The sequence below is a fragment of the Rhinoderma darwinii genome, assembly GCF_050947455.1.
Source record: "Rhinoderma darwinii isolate aRhiDar2 chromosome 5 unlocalized genomic scaffold, aRhiDar2.hap1 SUPER_5_unloc_28, whole genome shotgun sequence".
Classification (NCBI taxonomy): domain Eukaryota; kingdom Metazoa; phylum Chordata; class Amphibia; order Anura; family Rhinodermatidae; genus Rhinoderma; species Rhinoderma darwinii.
The window spans coordinates 696125-721621 of NW_027461785.1; the positions used below are offsets into that span (position 1 = coordinate 696125).

A 25497-nucleotide genomic window follows, 5' to 3' on the forward strand; every position below is an offset into this window, starting at 1 on the left:
ACGGAACTTTGCACGTGTCATAGTGGAGCCCTCAGGATTCCAGAGCCAGCTTTCTGACATCATAATGGGGCCTGCCTCAGAGATAAAAGCCTGGGCCCAGGCAGTGTTGTTCAGTGCTGCTCAGCAGGCAGCACAGGACTGGATTAAAGCTGATACAAGGTGTGAAGGAACAAGGGGTGGCTGTGGGCATGCACTTGCTGCCGCTGCCAGTGTTTATCTGCATGGCAGGAGGGCATTTGGGCGTTGCCAGGAAGGCGTTTTTATGTAGATTCCTCCTCTTTCAGCACTGCATTGTGGTGCAAGCAAAAGAAGCAAATCCTGTCTGGCTTCCTCTCCGGCCTTTATTCACCTCCCGCTTAGTAGCTGTAAATGTGTGTGAGCCTGCAGGGCCCCATGGAATTGCCTAGGAGTAGGCTGAATCGCTGCAAGGGGTGAACAGCAGTATGGGACAGGCTCGGGCAAGGCAAGGGCCGCTCGGGTTATCGCTTCTCGGCCTTTTGGCTAAGATCAAGTGTAGTATCTGTTCTTATCAGTTTAATATCTGATACGTCCCCTATCTGGGGACCATATATTAAATGGATTTTTAGAACAGGGAGATGGAAATAGAGCTTGCTCTGTCCACTCCACGCATTGACCTGGTATTGCAGTATTTCCAGGACCGGTGCACCCTTCCCTTATGTGTTGACTAAAATCAGATTCCAAAAGTGTTTTTTCTCTTTGCCATTGTTTCTGTCTTTCTGAAGGGATCTCCCCTTTTAATCCCATTATTTCAACACCTGTTGGACAATGCATTTGTACAGTCATGTGTGATAATGAGCTCATTTATTAAATGCAATTAATGAATACATTGCCACCTCTTGTTGTGTGTGTGTGTGTGTGTGTGTGTGTGTCTTCTGTGTTTCTGTGTTTCCGGCATTTCACATTGGAACAGCTCATTCACCTTCCTTGTCTTCTCTCCGCCCTCCCTCCCTCCCTCCCTCCTAGGTAAGTTAAAGAGCTGCACCTGAGCCAGCCACTGATTGATGCAGCACCACAGTCAAATAGTGGAGTGGAGTGGAGTAGGGGAACAGCAAACAGCCATTAAAGCAGCCAGCCGCCTACCCGCCACAATGGACCTACCTGTGTACACTAGGTGGATGTGATGGAATGTACTGTCGTCCCTACATTTCAAGAAGAAGTAAGAATTGCAGTTGCAACAAACCCTTGCTTGCCTACAAAGAGAGCAGCAATTTGGATTTGTTACTATGTTACCTGGAAGAATAACAAACTGTGCAAGGATGGAGGTTGTAGGAGCAAAGAGAAGTTGTCTGTAAAGTTGGTGGATGCCTATTTTCCATTTTGCAGTCCCTTGTCTCCCTCTTGTGGCCTCCTGGAGGCAAATAAATGTGCAAAAAAAAGACAGCCTGGCGGCCGGCTGTTGCAGTGTTGCCCTCTCAGGCAACACTGAGTGACTGACTGAGCCTCACAGTCTTATATAAAGTTCAGACGGAACTTTGCACGTGTCATAGTGGAGCCCTCAGGATTCCAGAGCCAGCTTTCTGACATCATAATGGGGCCTGCCTCAGAGATAAAAGCCTGGGCCCAGGCAGTGTTGTTCAGTGCTGCTCAGCAGGCAGCACAGGACTGGATTAAAGCTGATACAAGGTGTGAAGGAACAAGGGGTGGCTGTGGGCATGCACTTGCTGCCGCTGCCAGTGTTTATCTGCATGGCAGGAGGGCATTTGGGCGTTGCCAGGAAGGCGTTTTTATGTAGATTCCTCCTCTTTCAGCACTGCATTGTGGTGCAAGCAAAAGAAGCAAATCCTGTCTGGCTTCCTCTCCGGCCTTTATTCACCTCCCGCTTAGTAGCTGTAAATGTGTGTGAGCCTGCAGGGCCCCATGGAATTGCCTAGGAGTAGGCTGAATCGCTGCAAGGGGTGAACAGCAGTATGGGACAGGCTCGGGCAAGGCAAGGGCCGCTCGGGTTATCGCTTCTCGGCCTTTTGGCTAAGATCAAGTGTAGTATCTGTTCTTATCAGTTTAATATCTGATACGTCCCCTATCTGGGGACCATATATTAAATGGATTTTTAGAACAGGGAGATGGAAATAGAGCTTGCTCTGTCCACTCCACGCATTGACCTGGTATTGCAGTATTTCCAGGACCGGTGCACCCTTCCCTTATGTGTTGACTAAAATCAGATTCCAAAAGTGTTTTTTCTCTTTGCCATTGTTTCTGTCTTTCTGAAGGGATCTCCCCTTTTAATCCCATTATTTCAACACCTGTTGGACAATGCATTTGTACAGTCATGTGTGATAATGAGCTCATTTATTAAATGCAATTAATGAATACATTGCCACCTCTTGTTGTGTGTGTGTGTGTGTGTGTGTGTGTGTCTTCTGTGTTTCTGTGTTTCCGGCATTTCACATTGGAACAGCTCATTCACCTTCCTTGTCTTCTCTCCGCCCTCCCTCCCTCCCTCCCTCCTAGGTAAGTTAAAGAGCTGCACCTGAGCCAGCCACTGATTGATGCAGCACCACAGTCAAATAGTGGAGTGGAGTGGAGTAGGGGAACAGCAAACAGCCATTAAAGCAGCCAGCCGCCTACCCGCCACAATGGACCTACCTGTGTACACTAGGTGGATGTGATGGAATGTACTGTCGTCCCTACATTTCAAGAAGAAGTAAGAATTGCAGTTGCAACAAACCCTTGCTTGCCTACAAAGAGAGCAGCAATTTGGATTTGTTACTATGTTACCTGGAAGAATAACAAACTGTGCAAGGATGGAGGTTGTAGGAGCAAAGAGAAGTTGTCTGTAAAGTTGGTGGATGCCTATTTTCCATTTTGCAGTCCCTTGTCTCCCTCTTGTGGCCTCCTGGAGGCAAATAAATGTGCAAAAAAAAGACAGCCTGGCGGCCGGCTGTTGCAGTGTTGCCCTCTCAGGCAACACTGAGTGACTGACTGAGCCTCACAGTCTTATATAAAGTTCAGACGGAACTTTGCACGTGTCATAGTGGAGCCCTCAGGATTCCAGAGCCAGCTTTCTGACATCATAATGGGGCCTGCCTCAGAGATAAAAGCCTGGGCCCAGGCAGTGTTGTTCAGTGCTGCTCAGCAGGCAGCACAGGACTGGATTAAAGCTGATACAAGGTGTGAAGGAACAAGGGGTGGCTGTGGGCATGCACTTGCTGCCGCTGCCAGTGTTTATCTGCATGGCAGGAGGGCATTTGGGCGTTGCCAGGAAGGCGTTTTTATGTAGATTCCTCCTCTTTCAGCACTGCATTGTGGTGCAAGCAAAAGAAGCAAATCCTGTCTGGCTTCCTCTCCGGCCTTTATTCACCTCCCGCTTAGTAGCTGTAAATGTGTGTGAGCCTGCAGGGCCCCATGGAATTGCCTAGGAGTAGGCTGAATCGCTGCAAGGGGTGAACAGCAGTATGGGACAGGCTCGGGCAAGGCAAGGGCCGCTCGGGTTATCGCTTCTCGGCCTTTTGGCTAAGATCAAGTGTAGTATCTGTTCTTATCAGTTTAATATCTGATACGTCCCCTATCTGGGGACCATATATTAAATGGATTTTTAGAACAGGGAGATGGAAATAGAGCTTGCTCTGTCCACTCCACGCATTGACCTGGTATTGCAGTATTTCCAGGACCGGTGCACCCTTCCCTTATGTGTTGACTAAAATCAGATTCCAAAAGTGTTTTTTCTCTTTGCCATTGTTTCTGTCTTTCTGAAGGGATCTCCCCTTTTAATCCCATTATTTCAACACCTGTTGGACAATGCATTTGTACAGTCATGTGTGATAATGAGCTCATTTATTAAATGCAATTAATGAATACATTGCCACCTCTTGTTGTGTGTGTGTGTGTGTGTGTGTGTGTGTGTCTTCTGTGTTTCTGTGTTTCCGGCATTTCACATTGGAACAGCTCATTCACCTTCCTTGTCTTCTCTCCGCCCTCCCTCCCTCCCTCCCTCCTAGGTAAGTTAAAGAGCTGCACCTGAGCCAGCCACTGATTGATGCAGCACCACAGTCAAATAGTGGAGTGGAGTGGAGTAGGGGAACAGCAAACAGCCATTAAAGCAGCCAGCCGCCTACCCGCCACAATGGACCTACCTGTGTACACTAGGTGGATGTGATGGAATGTACTGTCGTCCCTACATTTCAAGAAGAAGTAAGAATTGCAGTTGCAACAAACCCTTGCTTGCCTACAAAGAGAGCAGCAATTTGGATTTGTTACTATGTTACCTGGAAGAATAACAAACTGTGCAAGGATGGAGGTTGTAGGAGCAAAGAGAAGTTGTCTGTAAAGTTGGTGGATGCCTATTTTCCATTTTGCAGTCCCTTGTCTCCCTCTTGTGGCCTCCTGGAGGCAAATAAATGTGCAAAAAAAAGACAGCCTGGCGGCCGGCTGTTGCAGTGTTGCCCTCTCAGGCAACACTGAGTGACTGACTGAGCCTCACAGTCTTATATAAAGTTCAGACGGAACTTTGCACGTGTCATAGTGGAGCCCTCAGGATTCCAGAGCCAGCTTTCTGACATCATAATGGGGCCTGCCTCAGAGATAAAAGCCTGGGCCCAGGCAGTGTTGTTCAGTGCTGCTCAGCAGGCAGCACAGGACTGGATTAAAGCTGATACAAGGTGTGAAGGAACAAGGGGTGGCTGTGGGCATGCACTTGCTGCCGCTGCCAGTGTTTATCTGCATGGCAGGAGGGCATTTGGGCGTTGCCAGGAAGGCGTTTTTATGTAGATTCCTCCTCTTTCAGCACTGCATTGTGGTGCAAGCAAAAGAAGCAAATCCTGTCTGGCTTCCTCTCCGGCCTTTATTCACCTCCCGCTTAGTAGCTGTAAATGTGTGTGAGCCTGCAGGGCCCCATGGAATTGCCTAGGAGTAGGCTGAATCGCTGCAAGGGGTGAACAGCAGTATGGGACAGGCTCGGGCAAGGCAAGGGCCGCTCGGGTTATCGCTTCTCGGCCTTTTGGCTAAGATCAAGTGTAGTATCTGTTCTTATCAGTTTAATATCTGATACGTCCCCTATCTGGGGACCATATATTAAATGGATTTTTAGAACAGGGAGATGGAAATAGAGCTTGCTCTGTCCACTCCACGCATTGACCTGGTATTGCAGTATTTCCAGGACCGGTGCACCCTTCCCTTATGTGTTGACTAAAATCAGATTCCAAAAGTGTTTTTTCTCTTTGCCATTGTTTCTGTCTTTCTGAAGGGATCTCCCCTTTTAATCCCATTATTTCAACACCTGTTGGACAATGCATTTGTACAGTCATGTGTGATAATGAGCTCATTTATTAAATGCAATTAATGAATACATTGCCACCTCTTGTTGTGTGTGTGTGTGTGTGTGTGTGTGTGTCTTCTGTGTTTCTGTGTTTCCGGCATTTCACATTGGAACAGCTCATTCACCTTCCTTGTCTTCTCTCCGCCCTCCCTCCCTCCCTCCCTCCTAGGTAAGTTAAAGAGCTGCACCTGAGCCAGCCACTGATTGATGCAGCACCACAGTCAAATAGTGGAGTGGAGTGGAGTAGGGGAACAGCAAACAGCCATTAAAGCAGCCAGCCGCCTACCCGCCACAATGGACCTACCTGTGTACACTAGGTGGATGTGATGGAATGTACTGTCGTCCCTACATTTCAAGAAGAAGTAAGAATTGCAGTTGCAACAAACCCTTGCTTGCCTACAAAGAGAGCAGCAATTTGGATTTGTTACTATGTTACCTGGAAGAATAACAAACTGTGCAAGGATGGAGGTTGTAGGAGCAAAGAGAAGTTGTCTGTAAAGTTGGTGGATGCCTATTTTCCATTTTGCAGTCCCTTGTCTCCCTCTTGTGGCCTCCTGGAGGCAAATAAATGTGCAAAAAAAAGACAGCCTGGCGGCCGGCTGTTGCAGTGTTGCCCTCTCAGGCAACACTGAGTGACTGACTGAGCCTCACAGTCTTATATAAAGTTCAGACGGAACTTTGCACGTGTCATAGTGGAGCCCTCAGGATTCCAGAGCCAGCTTTCTGACATCATAATGGGGCCTGCCTCAGAGATAAAAGCCTGGGCCCAGGCAGTGTTGTTCAGTGCTGCTCAGCAGGCAGCACAGGACTGGATTAAAGCTGATACAAGGTGTGAAGGAACAAGGGGTGGCTGTGGGCATGCACTTGCTGCCGCTGCCAGTGTTTATCTGCATGGCAGGAGGGCATTTGGGCGTTGCCAGGAAGGCGTTTTTATGTAGATTCCTCCTCTTTCAGCACTGCATTGTGGTGCAAGCAAAAGAAGCAAATCCTGTCTGGCTTCCTCTCCGGCCTTTATTCACCTCCCGCTTAGTAGCTGTAAATGTGTGTGAGCCTGCAGGGCCCCATGGAATTGCCTAGGAGTAGGCTGAATCGCTGCAAGGGGTGAACAGCAGTATGGGACAGGCTCGGGCAAGGCAAGGGCCGCTCGGGTTATCGCTTCTCGGCCTTTTGGCTAAGATCAAGTGTAGTATCTGTTCTTATCAGTTTAATATCTGATACGTCCCCTATCTGGGGACCATATATTAAATGGATTTTTAGAACAGGGAGATGGAAATAGAGCTTGCTCTGTCCACTCCACGCATTGACCTGGTATTGCAGTATTTCCAGGACCGGTGCACCCTTCCCTTATGTGTTGACTAAAATCAGATTCCAAAAGTGTTTTTTCTCTTTGCCATTGTTTCTGTCTTTCTGAAGGGATCTCCCCTTTTAATCCCATTATTTCAACACCTGTTGGACAATGCATTTGTACAGTCATGTGTGATAATGAGCTCATTTATTAAATGCAATTAATGAATACATTGCCACCTCTTGTTGTGTGTGTGTGTGTGTGTGTGTGTGTGTCTTCTGTGTTTCTGTGTTTCCGGCATTTCACATTGGAACAGCTCATTCACCTTCCTTGTCTTCTCTCCGCCCTCCCTCCCTCCCTCCCTCCTAGGTAAGTTAAAGAGCTGCACCTGAGCCAGCCACTGATTGATGCAGCACCACAGTCAAATAGTGGAGTGGAGTGGAGTAGGGGAACAGCAAACAGCCATTAAAGCAGCCAGCCGCCTACCCGCCACAATGGACCTACCTGTGTACACTAGGTGGATGTGATGGAATGTACTGTCGTCCCTACATTTCAAGAAGAAGTAAGAATTGCAGTTGCAACAAACCCTTGCTTGCCTACAAAGAGAGCAGCAATTTGGATTTGTTACTATGTTACCTGGAAGAATAACAAACTGTGCAAGGATGGAGGTTGTAGGAGCAAAGAGAAGTTGTCTGTAAAGTTGGTGGATGCCTATTTTCCATTTTGCAGTCCCTTGTCTCCCTCTTGTGGCCTCCTGGAGGCAAATAAATGTGCAAAAAAAAGACAGCCTGGCGGCCGGCTGTTGCAGTGTTGCCCTCTCAGGCAACACTGAGTGACTGACTGAGCCTCACAGTCTTATATAAAGTTCAGACGGAACTTTGCACGTGTCATAGTGGAGCCCTCAGGATTCCAGAGCCAGCTTTCTGACATCATAATGGGGCCTGCCTCAGAGATAAAAGCCTGGGCCCAGGCAGTGTTGTTCAGTGCTGCTCAGCAGGCAGCACAGGACTGGATTAAAGCTGATACAAGGTGTGAAGGAACAAGGGGTGGCTGTGGGCATGCACTTGCTGCCGCTGCCAGTGTTTATCTGCATGGCAGGAGGGCATTTGGGCGTTGCCAGGAAGGCGTTTTTATGTAGATTCCTCCTCTTTCAGCACTGCATTGTGGTGCAAGCAAAAGAAGCAAATCCTGTCTGGCTTCCTCTCCGGCCTTTATTCACCTCCCGCTTAGTAGCTGTAAATGTGTGTGAGCCTGCAGGGCCCCATGGAATTGCCTAGGAGTAGGCTGAATCGCTGCAAGGGGTGAACAGCAGTATGGGACAGGCTCGGGCAAGGCAAGGGCCGCTCGGGTTATCGCTTCTCGGCCTTTTGGCTAAGATCAAGTGTAGTATCTGTTCTTATCAGTTTAATATCTGATACGTCCCCTATCTGGGGACCATATATTAAATGGATTTTTAGAACAGGGAGATGGAAATAGAGCTTGCTCTGTCCACTCCACGCATTGACCTGGTATTGCAGTATTTCCAGGACCGGTGCACCCTTCCCTTATGTGTTGACTAAAATCAGATTCCAAAAGTGTTTTTTCTCTTTGCCATTGTTTCTGTCTTTCTGAAGGGATCTCCCCTTTTAATCCCATTATTTCAACACCTGTTGGACAATGCATTTGTACAGTCATGTGTGATAATGAGCTCATTTATTAAATGCAATTAATGAATACATTGCCACCTCTTGTTGTGTGTGTGTGTGTGTGTGTGTGTGTGTCTTCTGTGTTTCTGTGTTTCCGGCATTTCACATTGGAACAGCTCATTCACCTTCCTTGTCTTCTCTCCGCCCTCCCTCCCTCCCTCCCTCCTAGGTAAGTTAAAGAGCTGCACCTGAGCCAGCCACTGATTGATGCAGCACCACAGTCAAATAGTGGAGTGGAGTGGAGTAGGGGAACAGCAAACAGCCATTAAAGCAGCCAGCCGCCTACCCGCCACAATGGACCTACCTGTGTACACTAGGTGGATGTGATGGAATGTACTGTCGTCCCTACATTTCAAGAAGAAGTAAGAATTGCAGTTGCAACAAACCCTTGCTTGCCTACAAAGAGAGCAGCAATTTGGATTTGTTACTATGTTACCTGGAAGAATAACAAACTGTGCAAGGATGGAGGTTGTAGGAGCAAAGAGAAGTTGTCTGTAAAGTTGGTGGATGCCTATTTTCCATTTTGCAGTCCCTTGTCTCCCTCTTGTGGCCTCCTGGAGGCAAATAAATGTGCAAAAAAAAGACAGCCTGGCGGCCGGCTGTTGCAGTGTTGCCCTCTCAGGCAACACTGAGTGACTGACTGAGCCTCACAGTCTTATATAAAGTTCAGACGGAACTTTGCACGTGTCATAGTGGAGCCCTCAGGATTCCAGAGCCAGCTTTCTGACATCATAATGGGGCCTGCCTCAGAGATAAAAGCCTGGGCCCAGGCAGTGTTGTTCAGTGCTGCTCAGCAGGCAGCACAGGACTGGATTAAAGCTGATACAAGGTGTGAAGGAACAAGGGGTGGCTGTGGGCATGCACTTGCTGCCGCTGCCAGTGTTTATCTGCATGGCAGGAGGGCATTTGGGCGTTGCCAGGAAGGCGTTTTTATGTAGATTCCTCCTCTTTCAGCACTGCATTGTGGTGCAAGCAAAAGAAGCAAATCCTGTCTGGCTTCCTCTCCGGCCTTTATTCACCTCCCGCTTAGTAGCTGTAAATGTGTGTGAGCCTGCAGGGCCCCATGGAATTGCCTAGGAGTAGGCTGAATCGCTGCAAGGGGTGAACAGCAGTATGGGACAGGCTCGGGCAAGGCAAGGGCCGCTCGGGTTATCGCTTCTCGGCCTTTTGGCTAAGATCAAGTGTAGTATCTGTTCTTATCAGTTTAATATCTGATACGTCCCCTATCTGGGGACCATATATTAAATGGATTTTTAGAACAGGGAGATGGAAATAGAGCTTGCTCTGTCCACTCCACGCATTGACCTGGTATTGCAGTATTTCCAGGACCGGTGCACCCTTCCCTTATGTGTTGACTAAAATCAGATTCCAAAAGTGTTTTTTCTCTTTGCCATTGTTTCTGTCTTTCTGAAGGGATCTCCCCTTTTAATCCCATTATTTCAACACCTGTTGGACAATGCATTTGTACAGTCATGTGTGATAATGAGCTCATTTATTAAATGCAATTAATGAATACATTGCCACCTCTTGTTGTGTGTGTGTGTGTGTGTGTGTGTGTGTCTTCTGTGTTTCTGTGTTTCCGGCATTTCACATTGGAACAGCTCATTCACCTTCCTTGTCTTCTCTCCGCCCTCCCTCCCTCCCTCCCTCCTAGGTAAGTTAAAGAGCTGCACCTGAGCCAGCCACTGATTGATGCAGCACCACAGTCAAATAGTGGAGTGGAGTGGAGTAGGGGAACAGCAAACAGCCATTAAAGCAGCCAGCCGCCTACCCGCCACAATGGACCTACCTGTGTACACTAGGTGGATGTGATGGAATGTACTGTCGTCCCTACATTTCAAGAAGAAGTAAGAATTGCAGTTGCAACAAACCCTTGCTTGCCTACAAAGAGAGCAGCAATTTGGATTTGTTACTATGTTACCTGGAAGAATAACAAACTGTGCAAGGATGGAGGTTGTAGGAGCAAAGAGAAGTTGTCTGTAAAGTTGGTGGATGCCTATTTTCCATTTTTTTTGCAGTCCCTTGTCTCCCTCTTGTGGCCTCCTGGAGGCAAATAAATGTGCAAAAAAAAGACAGCCTGGCGGCCGGCTGTTGCAGTGTTGCCCTCTCAGGCAACACTGAGTGACTGACTGAGCCTCACAGTCTTATATAAAGTTCAGACGGAACTTTGCACGTGTCATAGTGGAGCCCTCAGGATTCCAGAGCCAGCTTTCTGACATCATAATGGGGCCTGCCTCAGAGATAAAAGCCTGGGCCCAGGCAGTGTTGTTCAGTGCTGCTCAGCAGGCAGCACAGGACTGGATTAAAGCTGATACAAGGTGTGAAGGAACAAGGGGTGGCTGTGGGCATGCACTTGCTGCCGCTGCCAGTGTTTATCTGCATGGCAGGAGGGCATTTGGGCGTTGCCAGGAAGGCGTTTTTATGTAGATTCCTCCTCTTTCAGCACTGCATTGTGGTGCAAGCAAAAGAAGCAAATCCTGTCTGGCTTCCTCTCCGGCCTTTATTCACCTCCCGCTTAGTAGCTGTAAATGTGTGTGAGCCTGCAGGGCCCCATGGAATTGCCTAGGAGTAGGCTGAATCGCTGCAAGGGGTGAACAGCAGTATGGGACAGGCTCGGGCAAGGCAAGGGCCGCTCGGGTTATCGCTTCTCGGCCTTTTGGCTAAGATCAAGTGTAGTATCTGTTCTTATCAGTTTAATATCTGATACGTCCCCTATCTGGGGACCATATATTAAATGGATTTTTAGAACAGGGAGATGGAAATAGAGCTTGCTCTGTCCACTCCACGCATTGACCTGGTATTGCAGTATTTCCAGGACCGGTGCACCCTTCCCTTATGTGTTGACTAAAATCAGATTCCAAAAGTGTTTTTTCTCTTTGCCATTGTTTCTGTCTTTCTGAAGGGATCTCCCCTTTTAATCCCATTATTTCAACACCTGTTGGACAATGCATTTGTACAGTCATGTGTGATAATGAGCTCATTTATTAAATGCAATTAATGAATACATTGCCACCTCTTGTTGTGTGTGTGTGTGTGTGTGTGTGTGTGTCTTCTGTGTTTCTGTGTTTCCGGCATTTCACATTGGAACAGCTCATTCACCTTCCTTGTCTTCTCTCCGCCCTCCCTCCCTCCCTCCTAGGTAAGTTAAAGAGCTGCACCTGAGCCAGCCACTGATTGATGCAGCACCACAGTCAAATAGTGGAGTGGAGTGGAGTAGGGGAACAGCAAACAGCCATTAAAGCAGCCAGCCGCCTACCCGCCACAATGGACCTACCTGTGTACACTAGGTGGATGTGATGGAATGTACTGTCGTCCCTACATTTCAAGAAGAAGTAAGAATTGCAGTTGCAACAAACCCTTGCTTGCCTACAAAGAGAGCAGCAATTTGGATTTGTTACTATGTTACCTGGAAGAATAACAAACTGTGCAAGGATGGAGGTTGTAGGAGCAAAGAGAAGTTGTCTGTAAAGTTGGTGGATGCCTATTTTCCATTTTGCAGTCCCTTGTCTCCCTCTTGTGGCCTCCTGGAGGCAAATAAATGTGCAAAAAAAAGACAGCCTGGCGGCCGGCTGTTGCAGTGTTGCCCTCTCAGGCAACACTGAGTGACTGACTGAGCCTCACAGTCTTATATAAAGTTCAGACGGAACTTTGCACGTGTCATAGTGGAGCCCTCAGGATTCCAGAGCCAGCTTTCTGACATCATAATGGGGCCTGCCTCAGAGATAAAAGCCTGGGCCCAGGCAGTGTTGTTCAGTGCTGCTCAGCAGGCAGCACAGGACTGGATTAAAGCTGATACAAGGTGTGAAGGAACAAGGGGTGGCTGTGGGCATGCACTTGCTGCCGCTGCCAGTGTTTATCTGCATGGCAGGAGGGCATTTGGGCGTTGCCAGGAAGGCGTTTTTATGTAGATTCCTCCTCTTTCAGCACTGCATTGTGGTGCAAGCAAAAGAAGCAAATCCTGTCTGGCTTCCTCTCCGGCCTTTATTCACCTCCCGCTTAGTAGCTGTAAATGTGTGTGAGCCTGCAGGGCCCCATGGAATTGCCTAGGAGTAGGCTGAATCGCTGCAAGGGGTGAACAGCAGTATGGGACAGGCTCGGGCAAGGCAAGGGCCGCTCGGGTTATCGCTTCTCGGCCTTTTGGCTAAGATCAAGTGTAGTATCTGTTCTTATCAGTTTAATATCTGATACGTCCCCTATCTGGGGACCATATATTAAATGGATTTTTAGAACAGGGAGATGGAAATAGAGCTTGCTCTGTCCACTCCACGCATTGACCTGGTATTGCAGTATTTCCAGGACCGGTGCACCCTTCCCTTATGTGTTGACTAAAATCAGATTCCAAAAGTGTTTTTTCTCTTTGCCATTGTTTCTGTCTTTCTGAAGGGATCTCCCCTTTTAATCCCATTATTTCAACACCTGTTGGACAATGCATTTGTACAGTCATGTGTGATAATGAGCTCATTTATTAAATGCAATTAATGAATACATTGCCACCTCTTGTTGTGTGTGTGTGTGTGTGTGTGTGTGTGTCTTCTGTGTTTCTGTGTTTCCGGCATTTCACATTGGAACAGCTCATTCACCTTCCTTGTCTTCTCTCCGCCCTCCCTCCCTCCCTCCTAGGTAAGTTAAAGAGCTGCACCTGAGCCAGCCACTGATTGATGCAGCACCACAGTCAAATAGTGGAGTGGAGTGGAGTAGGGGAACAGCAAACAGCCATTAAAGCAGCCAGCCGCCTACCCGCCACAATGGACCTACCTGTGTACACTAGGTGGATGTGATGGAATGTACTGTCGTCCCTACATTTCAAGAAGAAGTAAGAATTGCAGTTGCAACAAACCCTTGCTTGCCTACAAAGAGAGCAGCAATTTGGATTTGTTACTATGTTACCTGGAAGAATAACAAACTGTGCAAGGATGGAGGTTGTAGGAGCAAAGAGAAGTTGTCTGTAAAGTTGGTGGATGCCTATTTTCCATTTTGCAGTCCCTTGTCTCCCTCTTGTGGCCTCCTGGAGGCAAATAAATGTGCAAAAAAAAGACAGCCTGGCGGCCGGCTGTTGCAGTGTTGCCCTCTCAGGCAACACTGAGTGACTGACTGAGCCTCACAGTCTTATATAAAGTTCAGACGGAACTTTGCACGTGTCATAGTGGAGCCCTCAGGATTCCAGAGCCAGCTTTCTGACATCATAATGGGGCCTGCCTCAGAGATAAAAGCCTGGGCCCAGGCAGTGTTGTTCAGTGCTGCTCAGCAGGCAGCACAGGACTGGATTAAAGCTGATACAAGGTGTGAAGGAACAAGGGGTGGCTGTGGGCATGCACTTGCTGCCGCTGCCAGTGTTTATCTGCATGGCAGGAGGGCATTTGGGCGTTGCCAGGAAGGCGTTTTTATGTAGATTCCTCCTCTTTCAGCACTGCATTGTGGTGCAAGCAAAAGAAGCAAATCCTGTCTGGCTTCCTCTCCGGCCTTTATTCACCTCCCGCTTAGTAGCTGTAAATGTGTGTGAGCCTGCAGGGCCCCATGGAATTGCCTAGGAGTAGGCTGAATCGCTGCAAGGGGTGAACAGCAGTATGGGACAGGCTCGGGCAAGGCAAGGGCCGCTCGGGTTATCGCTTCTCGGCCTTTTGGCTAAGATCAAGTGTAGTACCTGCTCAAGCTGAGGTTAGTAATCATCCCTGCCGGTGGTACGTGGGCCATCGTAGGGGGATGACAGAACGCCGAGGTGAGGGCAGGGAACCACAACGGTCATCGCTCTGGTGTACGCATTTGGTTTAAAGGTACCATTTGTAGGTGACCAGGCGACCGCCGGATCGAGGTCATTAGGCCGGGTAGTTTGGAAGCCCGAGTTGCTATGTGCCCCAGGGCTGGTGACCCTGGGGTGCCCTAACTCACTGGGGGTGGGATCCCACTGAGTGAAGGCACACTTGCACGCACTCTCTTTCACGCTATATGAGCACACACCTTTATTCTCCCGGCCTTCTGGCTGGGAGATGAGGAATTTTTTTATACCTGGCGGATGTCCAGGCTGTATCACAGCGCACATCCACTTATTTAATTTTGTTTTTCACTGTGTGTTTGTCACGTTTGTCACAAGGATTTTGGGATGCGGTGCCCTTTTGGGACCCTCCTGAGGTCTAGGGGGAAAATGTGTGGCCTTCTGGTTCCTTTTTCCCCTGCAACCCGGCCTCCCTTCTTCGGAGGGGAGGTGCAACTAGGATGCAGGCTCCTAGGTGGACACTGGGGTGGCAGCCCAGGTAGAAGCCTAGGAGTGTGTTTGGGTCTCCCTAAGCTTCGGCGAGGGGGGACCATCGATCCTTGATCCTCTAGGCCTATGGTTTGGAGGGTCAGGGAATGGTTATGCGGGGCCTCTCTCTTTTAAGAGAAGGGCTGCGATAGACCGCATCCTTGTGCACTTTTTGTGTGGCACCTCTGCACTTTTTATGCACTTGGGTGATAGAAAGCACGACTCGGGCTTTTAAAAAAAAAAAAAAAAAAATCTGTTCTTATCAGTCCTTGTAAGGATAGATAGCTCGGAGAACCACTGGGGGCTATAAACACTAGCTTAGCGATCCAAGAGCGTTCCAGACGAAGCCGGCGACGAACTGCGGAGAAGAACCAGCGAAGACGACGATCCAGAAGGGAGAAGCCGCCATCGAGGAAGAAGCTCCGGGAGATCGCTGCCGGGAAGAAGAAGGAGAACTTCGGAGAAGAGCCGCTGCTGAAGGGGATCTTCGAAGAAGCTCGGCCGCAGAAGAAGAAGCTCGACGAGGAACCGCTGCGGAAGAAATTTCGTGGAAGAAACTCGGCCAGCAAGGAGAAGATTTGCATAGCTCCGCCCCCTTCGGGAAAGAGCTATCGAAGATCCTCCCCAAGCGACAGGAACAGCTGGAAGAAGCCATGGCCTCAACCAGCAACCCTGCCACCCAGAAGGAGAAGGCTGATGGACCAGGTGAGCCGGCCCAGGCCAGGACATCTCCTCCTGAAGCCTCCTCAAGCCAACAGGCCACCAGGAAGCCGAACCAGGCTGCTCCAACCCTGGAGCCCTGGATGAAGCAGACGGTGGCCCTGAAGCTCAAGGAGGTGGACGGGAGAGTGCCGGACATGACGGAAGAAGTGTTCTGCCAGAAGATGCTCCTGGATCAGGGCTTCGCTAAGCCGGAGACCATCAGTATCCAGGCCTTCATGACCGGGATGTTCTTCGTGACCTTCGCTTCGATCAACATCTGCAGAAGGTACTGGGAGATGGTGAAAGCGGCGAGGCCTGAATCCCCTTTCTCTCGCTTTGTGGGCAACTGCCCTGTCCAAAGAGAGGAAAGGCGGGTGACGGTCTCAATGCGGAACCCACACACCCCCGGCAAAGACATCACCACGCTCCTGAAGCGGTTCTGCACAGTGGTGAGGGAACCCACCCACATCCTGAACGGACTCGGCTTCTGGACTGGCAAGTGGTCGGTAATCGTCCGACTGAACAAGGATTCGAGCGCGGAAGACGGCCTCCAGCACCTGCCCCAGTCATTCTCGCTGGGCAACTCCTACGGCCTCATCTATTACCCGGACATGCCGCAGATCTGCAGGAGATGCAGCAAGAAGGGTCATTCGGTGAGGGACTGCAAGGAGGACGCCTGCAAGAACTGCCGGGTAACAGGACACGAGACCAAAGACTGCCCGAAACGGACAATGTGCAACCTCTGCGGACAAGCAGCCCACTCTTACAAGGACTGCCCGAAGAGGGATCGATCCTGGGCAACTGTAGCAGCGAAAGCTCCAGCCAGAGGGAACCCCGCCCCAGCCAGAGCTCCAGCGGCACAGAAGACCGGGAAAAAGAAGGATGGTAAGAAGACGACAGTCCCTCCCCCCCCTCTCCCGGCCCTCCCTCGCCCTACCCTTCCCACCCTCCCTCGCCCGGCCCTCCCCACCCCCCCGTCCCCAACCCCTGTCACCCCCACTGAGGCTCTCACCTTCTCCTACCCACCCATCTCAGTGGTCCTGTCACCTGCACCTCTCCCAACCCAGCCTCCCTTCTCCCCAGCTCCAGCAGCACTAACATCTTCCCCTCCAGCTGCTGGAGTCCTCTCCCTGGAGGATTTTCCCCCTCTTGTCTCCTCAGGTGCCATCCAGAGGAAGAGAAAGGTGAGGGACAGCCCAGCTGCTGAGTCCTCAAAGCGACAAGTCGTGGAAATCTGCGAAGATTCCCTTGCGCAGCAGGAGGAAATGGAGCAGATGGTAGAGGAACTCGTGTCTGAACCTGAGGTCATCGACTTCACAACAGACATCCAGGTGGCTACAATCCTGGAACAATTTCTGTCAGAGGGCCTGCTGGATCTTTCGGACCCGCCAGGCGAGGAGGATCCGCCCGACCGGACTGGTAACTAAGGTGTATCGTTTGCACTAACCTTCTTTATTCTCCCCCATGGCTGCTAAACTTAACATCTTTAGCCTCAATGTGAGGAGTGTTAGAGATAGGACTAGATGTCAGATGGTGCTAACTTTTCTTTCCAAGCAGTCGAGTGATGTATTTATGCTGCAGGAATGTACTCTCCCCTCTTCCAGGTCATACCATCATCTGGCCAGGCAGTGGACCCATGGCCCGTCCTACTGGTCTGGTGGGGGCGACTGTAAGTCTGCAGGGGTTGCCATCCTGATTAGGGGAAGCGTATTTACTGTTGACTCTGTCCAGGAGCTCGCCTGCGGCCGCTTGTTGGTCGTAGACGGTTCCTGGGCAGGAGAGCCGATTAGGCTCATCAACGTATACGCTCCCCCTATGAAGGCTGAGCGCCTGGAACTATTCCAGACCCTGCGGACCCAGCTCGCCACCACTAGGGCAGTGGTGATGGCCGGGGACTTCAACTGCCCCATCGAAGAGGATGGACGAAGTTCCGGCACTTCAATCAAACTGGATGTCAGTTCCAAACTGCTTATCGAGATGGTAACCGAAGCATCCTTGCAGGACGTTGTGGGCTCCATGGGGATCGGCTCTGTGAACTATTCATGGAGCCGACCCGATGGCTCACTTCGTTCTCGGATTGACTTTGTGTTCACCTCCCGGGCAGTCAAGCAGCATGGGCACTCCATGATCCCCTGCTTCTTCTCTGACCACAGGGCCATTCTCTTCCGGGGTGCCATTGGCCACGGTTTTCCTCCCGGCCCTGGCTCCTGGAAGCTGAATTGTGCCCTGCTGGAAAGAGAGGAGGTACTGGCGGAACTTAGAGACGCCTATATTGTTTGGAGGAATGATAAAGTTTTCTTTGACAAAACCTGTGACTGGTGGGAATATGTTAAAGTTGAATTTCGTTGTTTCTTTCAGGCAAAAAGTCGTCAACAGGCGTGTGAGAGGAAGAGAGACTTCAGAGAGATGCAGCGTCAGCTGCGATCCCTGCAAGACCTCCTTCAATGCGGCTGGGACGTCAGGAAGGAGCTGGAGGAAGCCAAAAAGGGCCTGAAAAGGCACTTTGAGGAGGAATCCAAGCGAATTGTCTTTCGTTCCAAGGTGGAGAACCTGGAGAAGGGTGAGAAATGTAACTCGTTCTTTTTCAGGAAACTCCATGCCGGCCACACGCCCCTGAAGGAACTCCGAGATGAGACCGGAAACATGCATTCTGGGAAGAAGGAGGTGATGGGAGTCGTCACAGACTACTACCGAAGCCTCTACTCCCGGAAAACCACTGACCCCGAAGCCGCCGATAAATTCCTGTCAGGTATCACTAATCATCTTGATCCTGCAGGTACGGAGGCTATGGATGTACCCCTGACGGTGGAGGAACTGCTCTCTGCCGCTAAATCCTTCAGACCCGGCAGGACCCCGGGCAGTGATGGTCTCCCAGCAGAGCTCTATGTAGCGCTGGGGGACTTGATCTGTCCGGACCTGCTGGAGCTCTATGAGGAGATGGTGGTGGAGGGTAGAATGCCACCGTCCTTGAGAGAAGGCATGATCACGATCTTGTATAAACGGAAGGGGGAGAGATGTGACCTGAAAAACTGGCGTCCCATCTCTCTCCTGAACGTGGACTACAAGATCCTCGCCAAAGTATTGACCAACAGACTGAAGGTTGTCATCGGACAGATCATCGGATCGGACCAAACCTGCGGCATTCCTGGCCGTAGGGTGGCCGACAGTCTTGCCCTGGTGAGGGACACGGTGCATTACATGCAAAGCCGCCGTACACACGCGGCCCTGGTCAGTCTGGATCAGGAGAAGGCTTTTGACCGGGTCTCTCACGAATTCATGGGTAAGGCTCTGCGTAGGCTGCGGCTTGGCAGGTTGTTCTGTTTGTATGTTAACCTGATGTATTGCGACATTTACAGCTCGGTGCTGGTGAACGGCTGGAAGACTGACCCCTTTCCTGTATCGTCGGGGGTTAGACAAGGCTGTCCTCTTTCACCTCTCCTTTTTGTTTGTGTTATAGAGCTCTTCGCAGAGGCTATCCGGCAGAATGGAGAGATCAGAGGGATCACCGCACCAGGTCCAGGACACTTCGAGGTCAAATGCTCGCTGTACATGGACGACGTGACCGTCTTCTGCGCTGACCAGAGTTCGGTGACTGCACTCGTCCAGACCTGTGAGGAGTTCGGACGCGCTTCAGGGGCAAAAGTCAACTGCGGGAAGTCGGAAGCCATGCTCTTCGGAAAGTGGTACCTGCCTTCTCCTGCCTCCTTCCCGTTTACTATCAAGCCGGACTTCATCAAAATTCTGGGAGTCTGGTTCGGTAAGGAAGGTGCAGCCCTAAAGTCGTGGGAAGAACGCTTGGCCAAAGTCAACCAAAGGATCGGACTGTGGAGCCTCAGACAACTCACTATTGAGGGCAAAGCAATGGTCCTGCGTAACGAAGTCTTGCCTGTGCTACAATACACTGCACAGGCATGGCCCCCTCTTGCAACGGTCTCGAGGGCCATTACCAGGACTGTGTTTCGCTTCATCTGGGGCTCGAAAATGGACAGAGTAAAGCGGACTGTTATGTACAAGGAGCCCCGCAAAGGTGGGAAGGGTATACCCGACATTCCCACTCTGCTGCGGATCGCTTTTGTATGTGACTGTGTTCGTAGGACTCTGAGGACAGCAAACGGCTCTGCGGGCAAGGCCATGTCCCGCTACTTCCTCCTTCCCCTCTGGCGAGGTTTTGGCTGGGATAAGTGGGACAGCTCCTTCCCTTACAACTGGCACGCTCCCTGGTTCTACGGAGATGTCGTCCGGTTTGTGAGGGAGCATCAACTGGAGGGTCTTAAGCCCGACTTGTGGAAACCTAAGACGATCCACAAGCACATCAGAGCAAAGGACTCACTGGAGTTTGTTCCAGGGCTTCATGCCGACACGTTGGAGACTGTTTGGACTAACGTGTCATCTGACAGGTTGACCAACGGGCACAAGGACATTTCATGGATGGCCATCCAGGGAGGACTGCCTCTTAGGTCATTCATGCATGCCCGCAACCTGTGCAAGACCCGGTACTGCCCCAGGTGCCCCTTCACGGAGGAAACATCTTTGCACATTTTCTGGCAGTGCCCCTTTGCACAGGGTCTGTTGAAAGCCTTGGAACACGAACTCAAGGACTCAGTTCCCAGGAACAGACTGTCGTACCGCTCGGTACTTTATGGACTATTTCCTGGGAATACCACGGATGGAGCAATCCAGGAAGCCTGGCGCCTTATGAACTGTTTTAAGGACGCTATATGGTTCGCCAGGAATCGTCTGATTTTGCGGAGAGAGAGTGTGTCCGTCCAGGACTGCCGCAGGCTGATCCACAGCCTGCTCAGAGACTATTCCACCTGGGACAGCCCGGACGTCGATGAGGAAGAGGACTGATACTCCCCTTCCCCCCACTCTCCCTTCTTGTGTGTTGTCTTTCAATAAAGCTTCGGGCCTGTGATTTCCCCCTTCCCTATCCCCTCCTACCCACTCCCCTATCCCATCACTTGTCTGTAATGCTTTGTTGTTTGGCGTTAGTGAATGCAAGAATGTTAGTGTAGCATGTGGTGTAATGTATAGCATAGGCTAGCCTGTACTGTGTATTATACTGCCATGTTATGTTTGACGACTGTTATTATTTATTATTTGCTGCTTCATGGCTTGCGCTGCGTCGCAGTAATGTTTGTATGATGACGATTGATTGTCAATAAAGCAATTTTCAATCAAAAAATCTGTTCTTATCAGTTTAATATCTGATACGTCCCCTATCTGGGGACCATATATTAAATGGATTTTTAGAACAGGGAGATGGAAATAGAGCTTGCTCTGTCCACTCCACGCATTGACCTGGTATTGCAGTATTTCCAGGACCGGTGCACCCTTCCCTTATGTGTTGACTAAAATCAGATTCCAAAAGTGTTTTTTCTCTTTGCCATTGTTTCTGTCTTTCTGAAGGGATCTCCCCTTTTAATCCCATTATTTCAACACCTGTTGGACAATGCATTTGTACAGTCATGTGTGATAATGAGCTCATTTATTAAATGCAATTAATGAATACATTGCCACCTCTTGTTGTGTGTGTGTGTGTGTGTGTGTGTGTGTCTTCTGTGTTTCTGTGTTTCCGGCATTTCACATTGGAACAGCTCATTCACCTTCCTTGTCTTCTCTCCGCCCTCCCTCCCTCCCTCCTAGGTAAGTTAAAGAGCTGCACCTGAGCCAGCCACTGATTGATGCAGCACCACAGTCAAATAGTGGAGTGGAGTGGAGTAGGGGAACAGCAAACAGCCATTAAAGCAGCCAGCCGCCTACCCGCCACAATGGACCTACCTGTGTACACTAGGTGGATGTGATGGAATGTACTGTCGTCCCTACATTTCAAGAAGAAGTAAGAATTGCAGTTGCAACAAACCCTTGCTTGCCTACAAAGAGAGCAGCAATTTGGATTTGTTACTATGTTACCTGGAAGAATAACAAACTGTGCAAGGATGGAGGTTGTAGGAGCAAAGAGAAGTTGTCTGTAAAGTTGGTGGATGCCTATTTTCCATTTTGCAGTCCCTTGTCTCCCTCTTGTGGCCTCCTGGAGGCAAATAAATGTGCAAAAAAAAGACAGCCTGGCGGCCGGCTGTTGCAGTGTTGCCCTCTCAGGCAACACTGAGTGACTGACTGAGCCTCACAGTCTTATATAAAGTTCAGACGGAACTTTGCACGTGTCATAGTGGAGCCCTCAGGATTCCAGAGCCAGCTTTCTGACATCATAATGGGGCCTGCCTCAGAGATAAAAGCCTGGGCCCAGGCAGTGTTGTTCAGTGCTGCTCAGCAGGCAGCACAGGACTGGATTAAAGCTGATACAAGGTGTGAAGGAACAAGGGGTGGCTGTGGGCATGCACTTGCTGCCGCTGCCAGTGTTTATCTGCATGGCAGGAGGGCATTTGGGCGTTGCCAGGAAGGCGTTTTTATGTAGATTCCTCCTCTTTCAGCACTGCATTGTGGTGCAAGCAAAAGAAGCAAATCCTGTCTGGCTTCCTCTCCGGCCTTTATTCACCTCCCGCTTAGTAGCTGTAAATGTGTGTGAGCCTGCAGGGCCCCATGGAATTGCCTAGGAGTAGGCTGAATCGCTGCAAGGGGTGAACAGCAGTATGGGACAGGCTCGGGCAAGGCAAGGGCCGCTCGGGTTATCGCTTCTCGGCCTTTTGGCTAAGATCAAGTGTAGTATCTGTTCTTATCAGTTTAATATCTGATACGTCCCCTATCTGGGGACCATATATTAAATGGATTTTTAGAACAGGGAGATGGAAATAGAGCTTGCTCTGTCCACTCCACGCATTGACCTGGTATTGCAGTATTTCCAGGACCGGTGCACCCTTCCCTTATGTGTTGACTAAAATCAGATTCCAAAAGTGTTTTTTCTCTTTGCCATTGTTTCTGTCTTTCTGAAGGGATCTCCCCTTTTAATCCCATTATTTCAACACCTGTTGGACAATGCATTTGTACAGTCATGTGTGATAATGAGCTCATTTATTAAATGCAATTAATGAATACATTGCCACCTCTTGTTGTGTGTGTGTGTGTGTGTGTGTGTGTGTCTTCTGTGTTTCTGTGTTTCCGGCATTTCACATTGGAACAGCTCATTCACCTTCCTTGTCTTCTCTCCGCCCTCCCTCCCTCCCTCCTAGGTAAGTTAAAGAGCTGCACCTGAGCCAGCCACTGATTGATGCAGCACCACAGTCAAATAGTGGAGTGGAGTGGAGTAGGGGAACAGCAAACAGCCATTAAAGCAGCCAGCCGCCTACCCGCCACAATGGACCTACCTGTGTACACTAGGTGGATGTGATGGAATGTACTGTCGTCCCTACATTTCAAGAAGAAGTAAGAATTGCAGTTGCAACAAACCCTTGCTTGCCTACAAAGAGAGCAGCAATTTGGATTTGTTACTATGTTACCTGGAAGAATAACAAACTGTGCAAGGATGGAGGTTGTAGGAGCAAAGAGAAGTTGTCTGTAAAGTTGGTGGATGCCTATTTTCCATTTTGCAGTCCCTTGTCTCCCTCTTGTGGCCTCCTGGAGGCAAATAAATGTGCAAAAAAAAGACAGCCTGGCGGCCGGCTGTTGCAGTGTTGCCCTCTCAGGCAACACTGAGTGACTGACTGAGCCTCACAGTCTTATATAAAGTTCAGACGGAACTTTGCACGTGTCATAGTGGAGCCCTCAGGATTCCAGAGCCAGCTTTCTGACATCATAATGGGGCCTGCCTCAGAGATAAAAGCCTGGGCCCAGGCAGTGTTGTTCAGTGCTGCTCAGCAGGCAGCACAGGACTGGATTAAAGCTGATACAAGGTGTGAAGGAACAAGGGGTGGCTGTGGGCATGCACTTGCTGCCGCTGCCAGTGTTTATCTGCATGGCAGGAGGGCATTTGGGCGTTGCCAGGAAGGCGTTTTTATGTAGATTCCTCCTCTTTCAGCACTGCATTGTGGTGCAAGCAAAAGAAGCAAATCCTGTCTGGCTTCCTCTCCGGCCTTTATTCACCTCCCGCTTAGTAGCTGTAAATGTGTGTGAGCCTGCAGGGCCCCATGGAATTGCCTAGGAGTAGGCTGAATCGCTGCAAGGGGTGAACAGCAGTATGGGACAGGCTCGGGCAAGGCAAGGGCCGCTCGGGTTATCGCTTCTCGGCCTTTTGGCTAAGATCAAGTGTAGTATCTGTTCTTATCAGTTTAATATCTGATACGTCCCCTATCTGGGGACCATATATTAAATGGATTTTTAGAACAGGGAGATGGAAATAGAGCTTGCTCTGTCCACTCCACGCATTGACCTGGTATTGCAGTATTTCCAGGACCGGTGCACCCTTCCCTTATGTGTTGACTAAAATCAGATTCCAAAAGTGTTTTTTCTCTTTGCCATTGTTTCTGTCTTTCTGAAGGGATCTCCCCTTTTAATCCCATTATTTCAACACCTGTTGGACAATGCATTTGTACAGTCATGTGTGATAATGAGCTCATTTATTAAATGCAATTAATGAATACATTGCCACCTCTTGTTGTGTGTGTGTGTGTGTGTGTGTGTGTGTCTTCTGTGTTTCTGTGTTTCCGGCATTTCACATTGGAACAGCTCATTCACCTTCCTTGTCTTCTCTCCGCCCTCCCTCCCTCCCTCCTAGGTAAGTTAAAGAGCTGCACCTGAGCCAGCCACTGATTGATGCAGCACCACAGTCAAATAGTGGAGTGGAGTGGAGTAGGGGAACAGCAAACAGCCATTAAAGCAGCCAGCCGCCTACCCGCCACAATGGACCTACCTGTGTACACTAGGTGGATGTGATGGAATGTACTGTCGTCCCTACATTTCAAGAAGAAGTAAGAATTGCAGTTGCAACAAACCCTTGCTTGCCTACAAAGAGAGCAGCAATTTGGATTTGTTACTATGTTACCTGGAAGAATAACAAACTGTGCAAGGATGGAGGTTGTAGGAGCAAAGAGAAGTTGTCTGTAAAGTTGGTGGATGCCTATTTTCCATTTTGCAGTCCCTTGTCTCCCTCTTGTGGCCTCCTGGAGGCAAATAAATGTGCAAAAAAAAGACAGCCTGGCGGCCGGCTGTTGCAGTGTTGCCCTCTCAGGCAACACTGAGTGACTGACTGAGCCTCACAGTCTTATATAAAGTTCAGACGGAACTTTGCACGTGTCATAGTGGAGCCCTCAGGATTCCAGAGCCAGCTTTCTGACATCATAATGGGGCCTGCCTCAGAGATAAAAGCCTGGGCCCAGGCAGTGTTGTTCAGTGCTGCTCAGCAGGCAGCACAGGACTGGATTAAAGCTGATACAAGGTGTGAAGGAACAAGGGGTGGCTGTGGGCATGCACTTGCTGCCGCTGCCAGTGTTTATCTGCATGGCAGGAGGGCATTTGGGCGTTGCCAGGAAGGCGTTTTTATGTAGATTCCTCCTCTTTCAGCACTGCATTGTGGTGCAAGCAAAAGAAGCAAATCCTGTCTGGCTTCCTCTCCGGCCTTTATTCACCTCCCGCTTAGTAGCTGTAAATGTGTGTGAGCCTGCAGGGCCCCATGGAATTGCCTAGGAGTAGGCTGAATCGCTGCAAGGGGTGAACAGCAGTATGGGACAGGCTCGGGCAAGGCAAGGGCCGCTCGGGTTATCGCTTCTCGGCCTTTTGGCTAAGATCAAGTGTAGTATCTGTTCTTATCAGTTTAATATCTGATACGTCCCCTATCTGGGGACCATATATTAAATGGATTTTTAGAACAGGGAGATGGAAATAGAGCTTGCTCTGTCCACTCCACGCATTGACCTGGTATTGCAGTATTTCCAGGACCGGTGCACCCTTCCCTTATGTGTTGACTAAAATCAGATTCCAAAAGTGTTTTTTCTCTTTGCCATTGTTTCTGTCTTTCTGAAGGGATCTCCCCTTTTAATCCCATTATTTCAACACCTGTTGGACAATGCATTTGTACAGTCATGTGTGATAATGAGCTCATTTATTAAATGCAATTAATGAATACATTGCCACCTCTTGTTGTGTGTGTGTGTGTGTGTGTGTGTGTGTCTTCTGTGTTTCTGTGTTTCCGGCATTTCACATTGGAACAGCTCATTCACCTTCCTTGTCTTCTCTCCGCCCTCCCTCCCTCCCTCCTAGGTAAGTTAAAGAGCTGCACCTGAGCCAGCCACTGATTGATGCAGCACCACAGTCAAATAGTGGAGTGGAGTGGAGTAGGGGAACAGCAAACAGCCATTAAAGCAGCCAGCCGCCTACCCGCCACAATGGACCTACCTGTGTACACTAGGTGGATGTGATGGAATGTACTGTCGTCCCTACATTTCAAGAAGAAGTAAGAATTGCAGTTGCAACAAACCCTTGCTTG

At 49.7% G+C, this 25497-nt stretch overlaps 13 non-coding genes and 1 pseudogene across 13 annotated transcripts; all 14 read left to right on the forward strand.

The window, feature by feature from the left end:
* Positions 1-481: 481 nt before the first annotated feature.
* Positions 482-672, forward strand: LOC142689047 (U2 spliceosomal RNA). Its single transcript, XR_012858072.1, has one exon. It is a non-coding gene; the product is annotated as a U2 spliceosomal RNA (small nuclear RNA).
* A 1294-nt stretch (positions 673-1966) lies between these two features.
* Positions 1967-2157, forward strand: LOC142689048 (U2 spliceosomal RNA). The gene has a single exon (XR_012858073.1). It is a non-coding gene; the product is annotated as a U2 spliceosomal RNA (small nuclear RNA).
* Positions 2158-3451: 1294 nt separating this feature from the next.
* LOC142689049 (U2 spliceosomal RNA) lies at positions 3452-3642 on the forward strand. Its single transcript, XR_012858074.1, has one exon. It is a non-coding gene; the product is annotated as a U2 spliceosomal RNA (small nuclear RNA).
* A 1296-nt stretch (positions 3643-4938) lies between these two features.
* LOC142689050 (U2 spliceosomal RNA) lies at positions 4939-5129 on the forward strand. Its single transcript, XR_012858075.1, has one exon. It is a non-coding gene; the product is annotated as a U2 spliceosomal RNA (small nuclear RNA).
* A 1294-nt stretch (positions 5130-6423) lies between these two features.
* On the forward strand, positions 6424-6614 carry LOC142689053 (U2 spliceosomal RNA). Its single transcript, XR_012858077.1, has one exon. It is a non-coding gene; the product is annotated as a U2 spliceosomal RNA (small nuclear RNA).
* A 1294-nt stretch (positions 6615-7908) lies between these two features.
* LOC142689054 (U2 spliceosomal RNA) lies at positions 7909-8099 on the forward strand. Its single transcript, XR_012858078.1, has one exon. It is a non-coding gene; the product is annotated as a U2 spliceosomal RNA (small nuclear RNA).
* A 1294-nt stretch (positions 8100-9393) lies between these two features.
* LOC142689055 (U2 spliceosomal RNA) lies at positions 9394-9584 on the forward strand. The gene has a single exon (XR_012858079.1). It is a non-coding gene; the product is annotated as a U2 spliceosomal RNA (small nuclear RNA).
* A 1298-nt stretch (positions 9585-10882) lies between these two features.
* On the forward strand, positions 10883-11073 carry LOC142689056 (U2 spliceosomal RNA). Its single transcript, XR_012858080.1, has one exon. It is a non-coding gene; the product is annotated as a U2 spliceosomal RNA (small nuclear RNA).
* Positions 11074-12363: 1290 nt separating this feature from the next.
* On the forward strand, positions 12364-12554 carry LOC142689057 (U2 spliceosomal RNA). Its single transcript, XR_012858081.1, has one exon. It is a non-coding gene; the product is annotated as a U2 spliceosomal RNA (small nuclear RNA).
* A 1290-nt stretch (positions 12555-13844) lies between these two features.
* Positions 13845-13914, forward strand: LOC142689273 (U2 spliceosomal RNA; annotated as a pseudogene).
* Positions 13915-20332: 6418 nt separating this feature from the next.
* On the forward strand, positions 20333-20520 carry LOC142689113 (U2 spliceosomal RNA). Its single transcript, XR_012858121.1, has one exon. It is a non-coding gene; the product is annotated as a U2 spliceosomal RNA (small nuclear RNA).
* A 1290-nt stretch (positions 20521-21810) lies between these two features.
* LOC142689058 (U2 spliceosomal RNA) lies at positions 21811-22001 on the forward strand. Its single transcript, XR_012858082.1, has one exon. It is a non-coding gene; the product is annotated as a U2 spliceosomal RNA (small nuclear RNA).
* A 1290-nt stretch (positions 22002-23291) lies between these two features.
* Positions 23292-23482, forward strand: LOC142689059 (U2 spliceosomal RNA). Its single transcript, XR_012858083.1, has one exon. It is a non-coding gene; the product is annotated as a U2 spliceosomal RNA (small nuclear RNA).
* A 1290-nt stretch (positions 23483-24772) lies between these two features.
* On the forward strand, positions 24773-24963 carry LOC142689060 (U2 spliceosomal RNA). The gene has a single exon (XR_012858084.1). It is a non-coding gene; the product is annotated as a U2 spliceosomal RNA (small nuclear RNA).
* Positions 24964-25497: the final 534 nt, after the last annotated feature.